General features: G+C 36.6%; 1 protein-coding gene across 9 annotated transcripts in view; it reads left to right on the top strand.

The window, feature by feature from the left end:
- dmd (dystrophin) overlaps positions 1 to 14,368 on the top strand; it is a 721,300-nt gene that overhangs the window by 158,894 nt on the left and 548,038 nt on the right. The gene's annotated exons all lie outside the window — the stretch shown is intronic.

Here is a 14,368-nt window from a genome sequence, read left to right as displayed (position 1 = left end):
ACAAATTTTCAGAATCCACACGTCCCTTCCTTTTGTCTTACACATGTAAAACTGGCTTAAACTTTTTATTTTATTTCCTGGCTCAAATGTTCATGCTAAGGATTCCTTTAAAAAATGCTTTTGACAGGCATTTTTGTGTGATAGCCAGGAAGAAGGTGGTTTTAACCATTTTGATTAATAAATGCACCATTTAAAATAATACAAAGGAACCACTTACTGTATTTTCCTTTGAATGTTCTGCTTTTTAATGTTTTGCATTCTCAGTAAATAGGTTACTATTTATTTTTATTTTTTTTTAGTTACCGGTACCATTTTAAATGGCTATTTATTCATTGTCATGCACATCATTCTAAATTCTTTCAAATAAAATATTAAAATCCAATTTCATTAATGACTTTTGCAAAATGTGCTACTCAGTGTAACAAGCAGTTATACAGTACAAGTCATTTATTAAAAACATAATGGCTTTCCTCATTTGTTAGCAAGGGCTTTCCCTTAATGAAACTACACTTCAAAATGTCTTAAATGAGCAAAATACATATCTCTTCTGCCTTTCCAGACATCTTAAATCTGTCATCTTTTCATACTGTCCAGAGAGACAATGAGACCTATTGTGATATTTACTTTGAGGACCAAAGACATCCATCACACTGAGCAATTTCGGAATTGCACTGAAATCCTCATAAATTTTTATTGTGTTTTATGAAGGATTCTTGACTGTGTTTGGGTTGTCATGGGAAGATGTGTGCATTTGGTATTTTTGAACTGCTTCTGAGCTAGTGTATAGAATGTAACTCACAATCTTTATTACACTTGATATAATACGCTAATTATTTTATTGGCAATTGTGCAGATTTGCAGGAGCCCTGCTTTCCATCCTTTTTTTTGTAAAGCAAAACAAGCTTCTAACTTTTACTTTATTGTCTCGTTCAACTGTTCATGCTAAAAAGTTCTTCTAGAAATGTTTGATTGTTTGGATTTAGTCTTCTGTGTAAATACTTAAGGGCATTAAAGTTTGGCTCTTGTTATGATTGTATCCCTGAGTCTCTCAAGATACATTATATGTAGTGTATACCACACCATGTCTTTCTCCAGTTTCTAATTATTCTCTTTCTGTCAGGAGAAGAGTTAGTTTCGGAGCTCAAGTATGTAAATTAATTTGATGCTGTTTCTAGCATAGTTTTAATTCCCTTGTATTGTACTCTGAGGAAGTTCTTCTACAGAACTTGGAACCCAACATGGTTGGCCCAAGTTTGCTGGCTTAATGAGAACAAAGATTTACCTCAGTAATAAGAGCTACAGTAGTGTAACGTGAGCCAATAATAATCCAGAGAGGAGCCAATGGCTTTTGGAGGTAACATTCATGTTAATCAGAATTAATTAATCAGAAATTTGGACAGATAGCAGCTCAAATATCAGAGCTGGTTGTTGTACTGTATACCTTTTTAGCTGTGCATTTAAAGTGTATTTGCAGCTTTCATACTGAGTTCTGGTGTGTAGAGTAATCATTTATTTTTCTTACATTAAATAATGTTAGGCTTTTATCATTCCTGTTTTATTTAATAATGATGCAGTTTGCACAGAACATCTGACAAAGTAGCATGTTCTATTTCTAAATGAAAAAGAAATTAAGGACCAGGTTAGCATGGATTTAAACATTTTGATATTAAATATTTTTTTGTTTTTGAATAATCTCTGTGACTATTTTCATTTTTGTATTTTCGAATGTGTTCAACCCATGCTAAATTAATGAACAAACAGATCAAAGCAGATCTTTTATAGTAAACTCCACACACAAACTGTATATTTTTGTATGTTTCCCATGCGTATTGGTTCTGTGATTGTGGCCAGAAAACTTTCTATTAAAAGGGCTAAATTTAAATGTTCTCCACAGCCTGTGAAGAGTGTAAGAGTAGGGTGAACCATAAGTTTTCATCTCATTGGATCAATGGTTTTATGGCTATACACTCTATTATTAAATTATTTTACTTAGGAAACAAGCCATAGAAGTTTTTAAAGGATAAACTACTATAGTCTTGGTTGCAAAATCAGTGTTTCCTCCTCTAGTCAGCAGTTTTAATTTTGAATAAATTACAGGAACATTTTAATACTGTAGATGCTGAGATTCCTATTGGGTGTAGTCAGTATAAGTTTCAATATGTTACCACTGCCGGATTTCCCATTAAGCACTGTAGGTACAGTGCCTTTAGCCTACGAATTTTTAAGGTCCTACGAAGGAGGAAAACACTAGTGACTAACGAAAAAACGAGCTGAAACAACGTGCTTGCGATCGACTGTAGGTGCTCCAAATCAATAACCATGTGCTATCTAGCGGCTGTTCTAGAAACTAGAAGTATCGAAGTGATGGTTGCTCGACTGCTCCATCAATCATGTGGTTCAGCATTAGAATGTTGAATTTAAAGTGCATCATGTCAATCGAAGTAATTCAATTGGCGTTTACTCCTCATTTTGCACATTTCGGAGTGAAAGTGCCTAGGGCCTACAAACACCAAAATCCGGCCCTTACACATACAGGAGTAACAACGAAATTGGGTATCTGAAGATGCATGCAGTTTATTCATGGTTATTTTATTCAGTAGACTGCTGTTTCTAAAGCAAAATGGAACTATGTGATTCATAATGTTCTGAATTGTACACTTTTCTCTTCTTGTACAGTATTTCTCTACCACCCACGCTCACTCTTCATCCTAGACTCAGCAGTGGGCTGAGGTTGGACCTTGAGGTTTTATAGCTCAATAAGGCATTCTTAAGACACTTCATGCATCTCACTGAAACAGTGAACAGCAGTGGATAAGGAAGAGCTCACAGTCTCATAAAAGTGTAAAGTCTACTTGAGGACAATGGAATTAGACATAGCTCATTTTAAAATTAATGAGAGTGATGCGTGTGTATTGATCATCTGCTCTCTTTGCTCAGTAGTTGTTTGCAGTGGTGAGGGTATGTTTGAATTGTGCATTTCAGGTTGAATGGAGAAGAAGCACATTGTTTGTATCACAGAATGTAAAATTTTTATCTCAGGGGTAACTGATTATTAAAGTACATGTCCTGATACAGTATGCTTTGATCAAATTCATATATTTATTGTTCAATCAAAAGGACTACTGTTTTATTTTGTGCTATTTTTCTCTTTATCTTCTGTTTCAGGAATGTTTTCTTAAAAGCAAACAAATGATAAGAATGTGAATATTAATTAGCTGTGTTCCTCAATACTATAAGGTTTATCTTTGACTTTATTTTGGTAGGTTAAATCGGAAGTCTGTTTTGACAGTTCTAGGGTTTATGATTTATTAGAGTGGCAGCTCTTCGGTCTGTTTTTGTATTGCTTTTTTATCATTGTTTCAGAGATGTTGAAACCTGTTTTAAATGAGAAAGCAATGTTTTATAGATATTTAAAATATCAATGTCTAATCTCAGCCCACTGAGAGAGTGAGGGATGAACGGAGGAACAACAGGGTTAACTCCTTAAGAACATTATTGTTTTTAAGAAGCTGCTCATGATCGGTTAGTTTTGCAAAAATGTAAATGTCTTTTGGCAAATATTTGAAGAAAAAAGCTTCACTTTTATGCAATTCATTTCAAAAATATTTTTTTAACTCGATTTTGAAAGTCATTCATTGGCTATCCCTCATGCTCAAGGATGATTGCCTTTTACATCAAATCAGAAGACATCATATGAAATATGGGATCCGCATATTCTCTGGCAGATTGAGCAAATGTTGAACTGCACGGTCCTGTCATGGCTATATCTTCGTTGCTCTTGCTTTGCATCCTCATTTTTAATCCTTTGGGTCCCGAAGTGCTGAGATTATTTCCAGATATTTTTCCTCCTCCATCCGGTTTGGTCAAGGGATATAATCTCGCAGGCATTGATATTAGTGTTGCATTTCTTATCTTTATTTTAATTATACTGTTGAAATGCATCTTTTGTCCTCCTCTGAGGCTGTTGTCTTATCGATACTGAGAGTAGAGAATTTTTTTAAAATCTTGACGTCTGGCATCTTTCCAGAATGATCACTGTTTTAACACTTCTTTTAACAATCGAGAGACTTTCTGTAAGTAAGAATTCCAATGTACCAGTACATCTACCGGTTACATATGGCAATAAAGTTCAAGTTCAACCCAGCTGAGTTCATGGTGGATGATCATTGCTTCAATGCTTGCGCTGTTTGCTTGAGAGAGAGCACTAATGTTGGTCATCTGTTGTCCATTATAATGCATAAATTCTCTGTAAACAATACTAGTGATATGAGTATAGTCCTTTTCAGTATGTCCTGTATGTTATTCGTGTTTCAGTCACATACTGTACAGTACAACAACATAGGAATGATGACTGCCCAGTAGACTATAAGTTTGGCTTTAGTTTTGAGGTAGTGATCCTCTAACATCCCATTCCTCAAGCATCCACAGGCTGCAAGATTTCAGGTGATTCTGGTTTTCTTCATGAATAACACCATTCTGTGAAAGAAAGCTTCCAAGGTGTGGGATGACCTCAACATTTTTCAGACACTCGTCATGAATCTGAATTGACAATGCAGAGGTGTACAGTATGTACGAATTTAGTCTTCTGAGCATTGTGTACAGTGCATGTGTATAGATGAAGTGTCCATCTTCTCACATGGTTCAGTAAATATGTTAACATCTGTCTGAAGATGTTTTTCAAGGCATGCAGTGCTGCACCATCAACGTACTGGACTTTGAGGTGGTTTTAACTGGCCTGCATGTTGAATCCTGAAAGCCACAGGGTGGATGTACAGTAACATCCTTTACTTTAACATCCCACCATTAGTTATATTGGTGACAGTTCAAAATTTCCATGTTTGTTAAAAAATTAAAAAATAAATGGCAAAAATATAATCGATAATTTGGTGTGCTGCATTTGGATGCATGTGCTCATTAATAAAAAGAGTGGCCTGGTGATGGGAGCCAGGAAAGAAAAGATTTCAGGAGTTTGGTCTGATAATTGAACTCAAATTAGAATGTCATAGCATTCAGCAAGATCTCATTTTTTTGCCTTTAATTCCTGTCATAATGGTGAAAGATTACATTTTCATAAATTATCTTAAGAGAATTTTAAATGATGGGTTTCTTTGAGGAAACTGTTTACAAAGGGGTGTCAGCAGACTGATGAATAGTCAAGGAAAGGCTTGACTATCTCTAGTACTTCATCGTTAGCGATGGGATGTGACCTAGAGATTTAAATGTCCCAGTCACAATCTGTGATAAGTCAAATGTTTCATCGTTAAGTGAACTGAAAAGATGAAGTGGAAAATGAAAAGGGGACTGTGCAAACAGTTATATAGCTGAGTTGCTGAGGGGAACAAAATGGATTTTTAACACTATGTAGTGATGCTACATTTACTCCAGGAGCTAAATATTTAAAGAAACCTGACGATCTGTGATACATTAAATGAGAAACGTTGGTAAGTGAAAAAATAATGGGAATAATACATCATTTAATAAAAGTGCACAACTCCATGTTTTGCTGGAGTTATTTTGAGCCAAATACTTTTGTCTCTTCAGTACTTTCGTCTTTTAGTACTAGTGAATTGTGATAGTGCAATTATTCAAAGTGATACTGGTGTGAAGTGAAGGTTTTTACTTCCTATTAAATTTTAATAAAAATTCAACTAATGAGAAATGTTTGAATACATGTGATCTTAAATATTAAAAATAGTATCAATGTTTCTAAAAATGTAAATCCCTTATTTTATGGGCTATTGAGTTTCAGGACTTTTCTGAAAAAAAATCTTAAAAAATCATAGCACATCATACACAATATCATACAGATATTTGATTACAAGTATTGATTAAAAAATTGATTATTTTGATTTTCCTTTTCTAAATGCTAAAGTTAATTATTGCCTGAGAGGATATGGGTATTTGATTTATTCCTGTCCTACCATCTTGAATATCAACAACAACAATTAAAGGGGACAACAAACTAAATTAAAGGTCCGTTTACAGGTTATCTCCCCCGCAATAAAACATCAGGGGGTTACATTTCTTGACTGACATGTGACAAAAATGGTGGTTGCTTATGTTTTGATCTTCATGACAATAACAGTTGAAAACAGACGCCACCAAGTTTGTAAAAAGCTGAAATTCTGAACGTTGCATAAATGTGACTGTAGCGGAGCAGTTGTGTGACTATCTGTGTCAGTTTAGACCACTAGAAAGCAGCTTAGGGACACTGCAGAGAGAGAGAAAATGAGTCAGTGCAATCGTACGAGTAATCGATAGCAGGTGACTTTTTTTCAGATTTCTCTGTAAATACATTTAGCACATAGGAGTCGTGGTCTTGTCTTGTAATGAGAACTTGCGGGTAAAGTCTCTAGGGGAAATACTGTAAGGGTGTCGGGTGTGTTTGGTTCGAGTTCATTCTCAAGGAGAGACAAAGCCTGGGTTAAGTTTGTTTTACAATCGACACTGAAGTGGTTTCCTGAAAATGTTCAGTGCCCACCTCTTGGCTCAGGTTTAGGAAAGGGTGACAGGTAAGGCTGAGCTACCACTCTCTCTCCAGGGCTGGGACTCCTTTGGGCAAGAAGCTGGAAGCTCTTTCGTGGGTGTAACCACATCAGCATACTGTTGAGGCTCAAAGGTGGCATATAGTGTCAAACACTATAAGCAAAAATGCTCGAAACGTTTTGTATGGAATGTCTTAAAACGGTCACTTGCCTTTGAACATTATGTCTTCTTTCAGCTCTATAAAAAATATTTTGATACTTAACTCATTCCACTCGATACATGTTGGCAGGCGACAGGCACAAGGCAGGATACACCCTGAATGGGACGCCAGTCCATTGCAGGACACACACACAGACATGTAGACACTCACACCTTGGGCCAGTTTTCCCAGAAACCAATTAGCCTGCTAGATTGAGTTTGGACTGTGGGAGGAAACCAGAGCCTCTGGAGGAAACCACACAAACACAGGAAGAACATACCTGTACAAACTCCACATACACATAGATTGCACCCCAGGAATTGAACCTAGGGTTCCATCACTGCAAGACAGCAATGCTAACCACTGCGCCACCATGCTTCTCCACTGGATATAATAAAACATAAAAATCACACCAGTGTAGAATCTGCAACGCTGCAAACAATTTTTTTTTTTTCATTTCTGTACTTAGAACCTATATTGTCAGAGTGGACAAATGAAGGCCAATTAATCTGTAAAATGTACTGCCACTTGTAGTTTCCAAGGAGCTTAAGGCTGGAAAAGAAATTACACATTACAGACTTAATGTTTGACAAAACATTGACAGATATGGAATACAAGAAAATTGAGTAGCATCTAAAGTAGATCAATAAATTAGTTTAACACAGAGAAGGAAAATAACTGAAATACATGTACAATTACATTGAAGAAGTGCTGATTTAAATGGTTAAGAAAATGAGACTGTTTGGACTTGCAAATAAATGTAAAAGGCTCTAGTGGGGAATATTACATGAAAAATATATCAGTGAAGATGTAGACCCAGTTAATGGAAATATGATATATTTATATCCAAGGCAAGGGTTTTAATTATTTCTGCATAATTTCCAATAAATCACTCCTACATATTAACTTGTGCAATCTTGTCTGTATCTCCTGAAACAAAATAAAACAGAAAATAATAAAATTATCCAACTACAAAGTGCCTGCATAAAAATCTTATTCAGCTGTGTCTAATATTCATTTAGAAAGCATGAAGCTATAATTTACCTGGAGTCCAATTAAATTTTGCTGAAAATACTGGAATTTTCCAGTTCCTCAACTTTTTAAGGAATAATTTAATAATAGAAAACTTTTCTTAATTTTCCTACTCAGGTTTTATTTGTAAACTTGTTTTTTTTTTCTTTTCTTCTCAGATGTTATTCAGTATATCAAAAAGCAAATATTATTCCAATCTGGAATGAAACAAACCCTTTAATGTCACATACCACCAGCTTTCCAATGCAGTGTTTCCAATGCAGCACAATAGGAATGGGAGCATAATTTGTTTTCCTTGACAGCTGAAATCTGCCTAATGGAGAAAGCCATACATTTCAGGAGCAGACGGAAATATCATAATATTTGTCTGACAGAAATGAAGGAAATTACGCTTTGTCGAACTCAAACAACTCTTACTTAGCCCCCCTAACAAGAAAAGAAACCTTAAAGGTTTAGAAACCCAGTCACAGCTTTAGTTTCCTTACTCTCAGATAATAAATTTTGCATGGGCAATTTCAACAGGCTTTAACAGCCTGCAAAAAAAACAAACATCAAGAAGCCATGCTGCCATGAGCCACTAACCATATAGTGAGTAATATGCTGTGTCATCTGGAGCAGGTGAAGTGGAAACAACCTATATCAGTGTTGACCCCAGCAGTATGCTGTGTGACCACTCCAATTGGATTCTTTTACCATTAGTACATGCAGAAGATTCAAGGCAATATTAAACCCCTAAGCAAGAGCCTGCACGGGTGAAAATGCACAAGCAATTCTTGGAAAGTTGAATTCAAGCCTCTGCTATACTGAAATCTGTGTGCTTATTACTCTTGTGAAAGTTAGCGCTTAACAATAATCAATTGCCGCTTGATGATTGCCCTCTCAGATTGTTCTTGACAGTTTTCTTCTGGGTGACTTTGACGTACGAAACACTCAGTTTGTGATTCATGATATGGTTAAATTGTGAAAATGCTGCATAGGATGGTTTGCACTATACAATATCACAAAAGTGCAATGTCTCGCTGTGTGTAAAATTATTAGCAACATTCTGTGTTCTTTTCAATTGCTATATTAATTCCTAAAAACTCTTTTAGGATACTATTAGATTATAGAGTGGGTTTATTAAAAAGACACTGGGCACCATTATAAAGAAAACCAAACTTTAATGCCCTAACTATTTGGGTCCTTGGCCCATAATGTAAGAACTTAACCAAAGATCAGCACTACTCCATGTCTCAAGAATTTCCCTACAGTGTTTCCACATTTTGTTTCTCACATGTGTTTACAACCATGACACTATATTAGGCATTTTCACAGTCTACTACTCCAAACCTCCTACTGCAAAAGCTGAAAAAATGCTTCTAAAAGAGCACTATATTCAGACAAGAGGGGGGATCTTTTTAAACTGCATTCACTAGAAAGTAGTAGGGAATGATCTGTTGCCCTTTGTTTCCTGACCAAACAGAGAGAGAATTTTGGCCATCTGCTGTCCTTATGTGTTGTGCCAAAAGAAAACAGCTTAGCTGCCTGGTTATTCATAGGATCATTTACAAGACAGTTTTCATTCTCATTCCAAAGGGTGCCAGGCCAAGTGTGCTTAAGAGCAACATGCTAGTTACTCGTTTTTCATTCCTCCCAATGAAAAGGTCAGAAAGAACAATGAAACAACGCATTACAAAGAGCACGCAGAACCTTACTGACCCTCTGCATACAGAGAAAGGACAGGATGAGACGATGCAACACTCACATGGTTAAGCATTGTCCATCAGCATATTGACTAAACAAAGACATTTCTAAGAATCCTTTTTGTTGATTTATTTCCTCTGCTTTCAGTACAAAACAATCGTTCTTGCTAACACAGAATCTCTCAATGAACTTCAAATGAAACAGTAAATTGATAAATTGGTATGGTTTCTAGACTTAACAGGTCTCAACAGGTCAAGTGGGGAATTCAGATACACTGTACACTACACTACTACATCACCACAGGGCAGTGTCTTGTTTCTTGGACTGTATGATTTAACATTATCGAATGTAAGAGCAAAGACACAGATAATGTTGCTCATGAAATAACCCTGCTCAGCTTATTAAATGACCCAGAAAAGGATCTGAGATGTTAAAAATGACACCATTTATTAAAAAAATATTAAACTGTATTTTAAAAGTATTAGAAGGTAGATTGAACTATTTTAACTCTTCATTTTTGAACATATTTTAACATATTGTCTCACCTGTTAGTTTGGAAACAGTAAGATAAGATCACTTTATTGCCCATATACAATTTCTTGCAGTAGGAATTTGTCTTTTCGCATGCCCCAACTTGCTCTCCATGAGACACACAGACAGGAAGAGAAGCCTGGGGTCAGAGCGCAGGGTCAAATATTTGTACAGCACCCCTGGAGCAGCTGGGGTTAAGGGCCTTGCTCAGGGGCCCATCGGAGTAGGATTCCTCTGCTGGCTGCAGGATTTGAACTCTCCAGCCACAGGCGCAGATCCTGAGCCACAGAGCCACCGAAGTGTAGGCTAGAAGACAATAACGCGCACTTGGGAGCTCTCGGAGAATCCGCAATAGAGAGCGGGGAAGTGAGGAAAGAGGAGAACTAAAATAGTGACGGGAGTAAACAGTGATAGGTGTGTTACTTGCGGTGTGAGTGTCTGTTAACCACTGCGCGCGTGGGAATGCAAGATGGGACAGAGGCGCGAGTGGAATGTGTAACATCTAGTTTTCTTCATCAACTAGTAATGCTATTTAATTCTCTATTAAGTTGCAGATGTCAGTCATAATATTTGTTTAGTTTGTGGTTTTCATGGATTTCTCCATGTCAGTTGATTTTGTAAGAAAAACTTTTCACTTGATTGTATCTGAAATAATTCAGAATTAGAATTTAAAATTCTTTGTGAGACTGAGAAAGGTGTATTGTCACTGTCGGTGTGCAACCAAGTGGGTAACTGTGGTGTAATAAATCTGGATTGGTCAGGATTCAGGGTCAGGAAACTTTCCCTGTCATTGAGTTTGTTTGTGCCTGAAGGGAGACTGATGTATTGAGATTAGGGCTGGTGCAAAGGCAGCGTGTTGACTCAGTGGTGCACTACCAGACTTCATTAAAAGCAATAAATTTTAATTCTTCCTTGGCTGAATGAGACAATACCTTATGACCATACAGTTTTACTTAGATTGTTGTGTAGAACAATGTTCCTCAGCCTTTTCCATCTCATGGCACACATTATGCAGTACACCACCCCTATCCCTATACACACTTACATGTCATTAGCCCAAGCACTTTATTCTGAATATTATTCACAAAATATATTAATCACTGAGAAAAGAGTTTGCTTCAACGTCCTTATGCAGAAAGAAACCTATGACAGTGAAACATGGAGCTCTTGCTCAGCTGCTCTCGAAATAGTTATTTATATCCATAAACCTTCAAATACAGTACATAACTAAGCACCACACATGACTCAGAATGTGGCCTCTGTTTCATGTGTACATGCCTATTGTGCAACACGACCCTTTGGTTACTTCACAAATCCAACAGCTACTGTACATGAACAATCTTGAATTTATTCCTTGTTTCATATGTGCACATATCCAAAACACCTGATTTTCCAGTTGTGTCTGAAGACGCACGACTGCGCAGCTGGTTGAGAGAGTATATACAGTAAACGGCATCTGTGAATTAAAACAGGAGCGGATAAACTCAAAAAGATTGTTTTTTTATTGCTTAATATAAAAATGAAATGTGAGAGGAGAATAGGGAGCTTTGGCAACCAGTAACAGAAATATTTGAATCTGGGAATCCCTGCATGTTCAGTAAATTGTTTTTATTTCTCTTTTGTAACATTGAAAGCAGCAGCAGTATGGGAAGTTGGTGAAAAAAGTAGGCCTGTGACTGGCATTAAAGAGTTTCCCCTTCTTTCTTATGTATTATATACAGTAGTTTTTGAAGTGTCTGAAGCATGGTATTAACGAAAATATTACATTTTCACCTGAGTGATAGTTTTTATTCACTATTATACATAAGCAGTGTTTTAAGCAAGTGGGTAAGCAGCATTTGACTTACAGATTACAAGACAATTGAGAGTGTAAAATGAATTAAACCAGATTACTGGGAGCAGACTGAAGACTTCAGTCCTTCACAGCTTGTGTAATGAATGCTTTTGACCCAAAGAAACAATTTTAATTGCAACTCTAAAGGAACACATAAGAAACATTAACAGTGAGTTGCCACATTGAGTTGGTATGAATGGCTGCAATTTAAAAATAATAAAGTACTTCTTTTTTTCTTCTACCATTTGAAAGGTTAGATACAGTAGCAATGCTTTATTTGTGGTCCAAGGTTTGCAGTTGTCATGGATACAAAATCACAGCAACATAAATCAGTTCGTTTTGTTCTGTTTCTGTCGCGTTCTCAACATCAAAGGAGCTAAAACAAAAATATAAAGTCAGAATTCCAATGCATCTGTTTCTTATCTGTAATAAACTTTGAGAGATCCGATTCTCATTGTGAGATAAACCACCTGAACCTGTTTTAAATTTAAAGCTCACAAGTGTTTTGTTTTTCTGGCAACAGGTTTCAAGCACTCCAGTTAGATCATTTATTAATCAAAGTTGTGCCCTGATTTTTCAGGAGTATTTTACACATTAGTGACTGAAACCTATTGTCCGTAGAACTTTTAAGCATATGGAATTTTAAGGAGCACAATGAATCCTGATCCTCTGTTTTTAACAATGACAAGTTCACAATCGATGTGCTAAATTTGAGGTGGGACAACACTGCCATCATCATCAGTTACTTGAACCACGGCTGATTCAGAGCTCAAGCATGTCTTCTTACTTTGCACTCCCCTCTGTACTTACTGCATTGTCTTTCAGTCCCTAGTGGACCTTGTGTCCACTTCTTTTTCCATTCCAGTCTGTTTGCCAACATCACTGCCTGTATCTGCTCTTCTACTCTAGCAGAGTCTTATTGTGGTCTTCTTAGTATTCTACTAAGACCTCTCCAGAAGAAGAAGAAAGAAGACTGTAGTTTTTCTGATTGCTAATATGTGGAAGCTGTGAACCATTTGCCAGCAGCCATATCACTCTGCAACTCACAACTGGCAGCCCACTGAAGCTCAGCAGGTGTGAGCCTGGTCAGTACCTGGATGGGAGACCTCCTGGGAAAAACTAAGGTTGCTGCTGAAAGAAGTGTTAGTGGGGCCAGCAGGGGGTGCTCACTCTGCAGTCCATGTGGGTCCTAATGCCCCAGTATAGTGATGGGGACACTATACTGTAAACAGGTGCCGTCCTTCAGATGAGACGTAAAACCGAGGTCCTGACTCTCTGTGGTCATTAAAAATCCCAGTATGTTTCTCGTAAAGAGTAGGGGTGCAACCCCGGCATCCTGGCCAAATTTCCCATTGATCCTTACCGATCATGGCCTCCTAATAATCCCCATCTATGAATTGGCTTCATCACTCTGCTCTCCTCCTCACTAATAGCTGATGTGTGGTGAGCATTCTGGTGCACTATGGCTGCCGTCGCATCATCCAGGTGGGGCTGCACACTGGTGGTGGTGGTGGGGATCCCCATTACCTGTAAAGAGCTTTGAGTGGAGTGTCCAGAAAAGCACTGTAAGTGTAAGCAATTATTGTTATTGATAATAATTGATAAGGTACCATTCTTCTATAATGAAGTTAACATGTTGTTCATTTATTTTTTCCTGGTATCATTGTATGTCACATGATTGTGGATTTAGGTTGTTGTAATGTTTGTGTTAAAAAACTGTAAAAAGAGTGAGAAACTCTGGAAGAAAGTAATTTCATATTTCCAGGTATGATGCACCTTTTCAATATGTCTAATGCAGATGTTAAGTTTGACTAAAGAAATTATTTTTATTGCTGAAAAGAAAGTAGAAAAACTCAAGCACAGAAGCACAGATCAATTGTTATTGATCAAACTTCCAGGAGCCAAATAAAAATCTTCATGAAAACAAACCAAGATAATCTGCTTTTCTTGAACTCTGATTGAAGTGATTGCTACAAAAAATGGTTTCTTGTGTTGATATGAATGTGATATACAGGAGAATAGCCATGTGTCTTGTATATGATCATACAAGTTGAAGAGACCATTTTCAATTTAAATTTTTTCACCCAGTATCTTTGTTCCAAGTGTAACATGAAGTAAATGACAGTTGTATGGTTCCAAGTGCGTTTTGAGTTTGGAGAGGTTATGAAGATTTTATTTATTGAATACAAGAGTACACATTCATAACCAAGTTTACTTGGTTAACGATCTTTTAAAATGTAGAGATTAAATATAAGCTTTGTTTTAGTTGTTTCATTATCTCTCCATTCAACAAACCCAGAACCATTTGTTGGTCATTTGAGTTACTTTGGCAATGTACAGTAAGTAGTTTTCATGTCAATTTGTTTTTTTCAGGACAAATTTTGGTTTGCTGGCAAGTGGAAGACTTGAATAGCATACTTTATTTGAGACTATTAGTACAGTATATTGAATCTTCTTAGTATACAGTTGTATTACCTAGAATTTAATTTCTTCTTTTAATATTCACAGTTTTTGTCAGTGTCTGTAATAGGGACACAAATTACAGTTAAACCTGCATGTTTCTCTGAAGTACATTAAATCATTTTACATGTACTGTATGTAGT

Source organism: Atractosteus spatula, chromosome 4 (assembly GCF_055471065.1).
Source record: "Atractosteus spatula isolate fAtrSpa1 chromosome 4, fAtrSpa1.hap1, whole genome shotgun sequence".
Classification (NCBI taxonomy): domain Eukaryota; kingdom Metazoa; phylum Chordata; class Actinopteri; order Semionotiformes; family Lepisosteidae; genus Atractosteus; species Atractosteus spatula.
The sequence above is the reverse complement of the archived record's forward strand: the minus strand, read 5'-3'. Positions and strand labels throughout refer to the sequence as shown.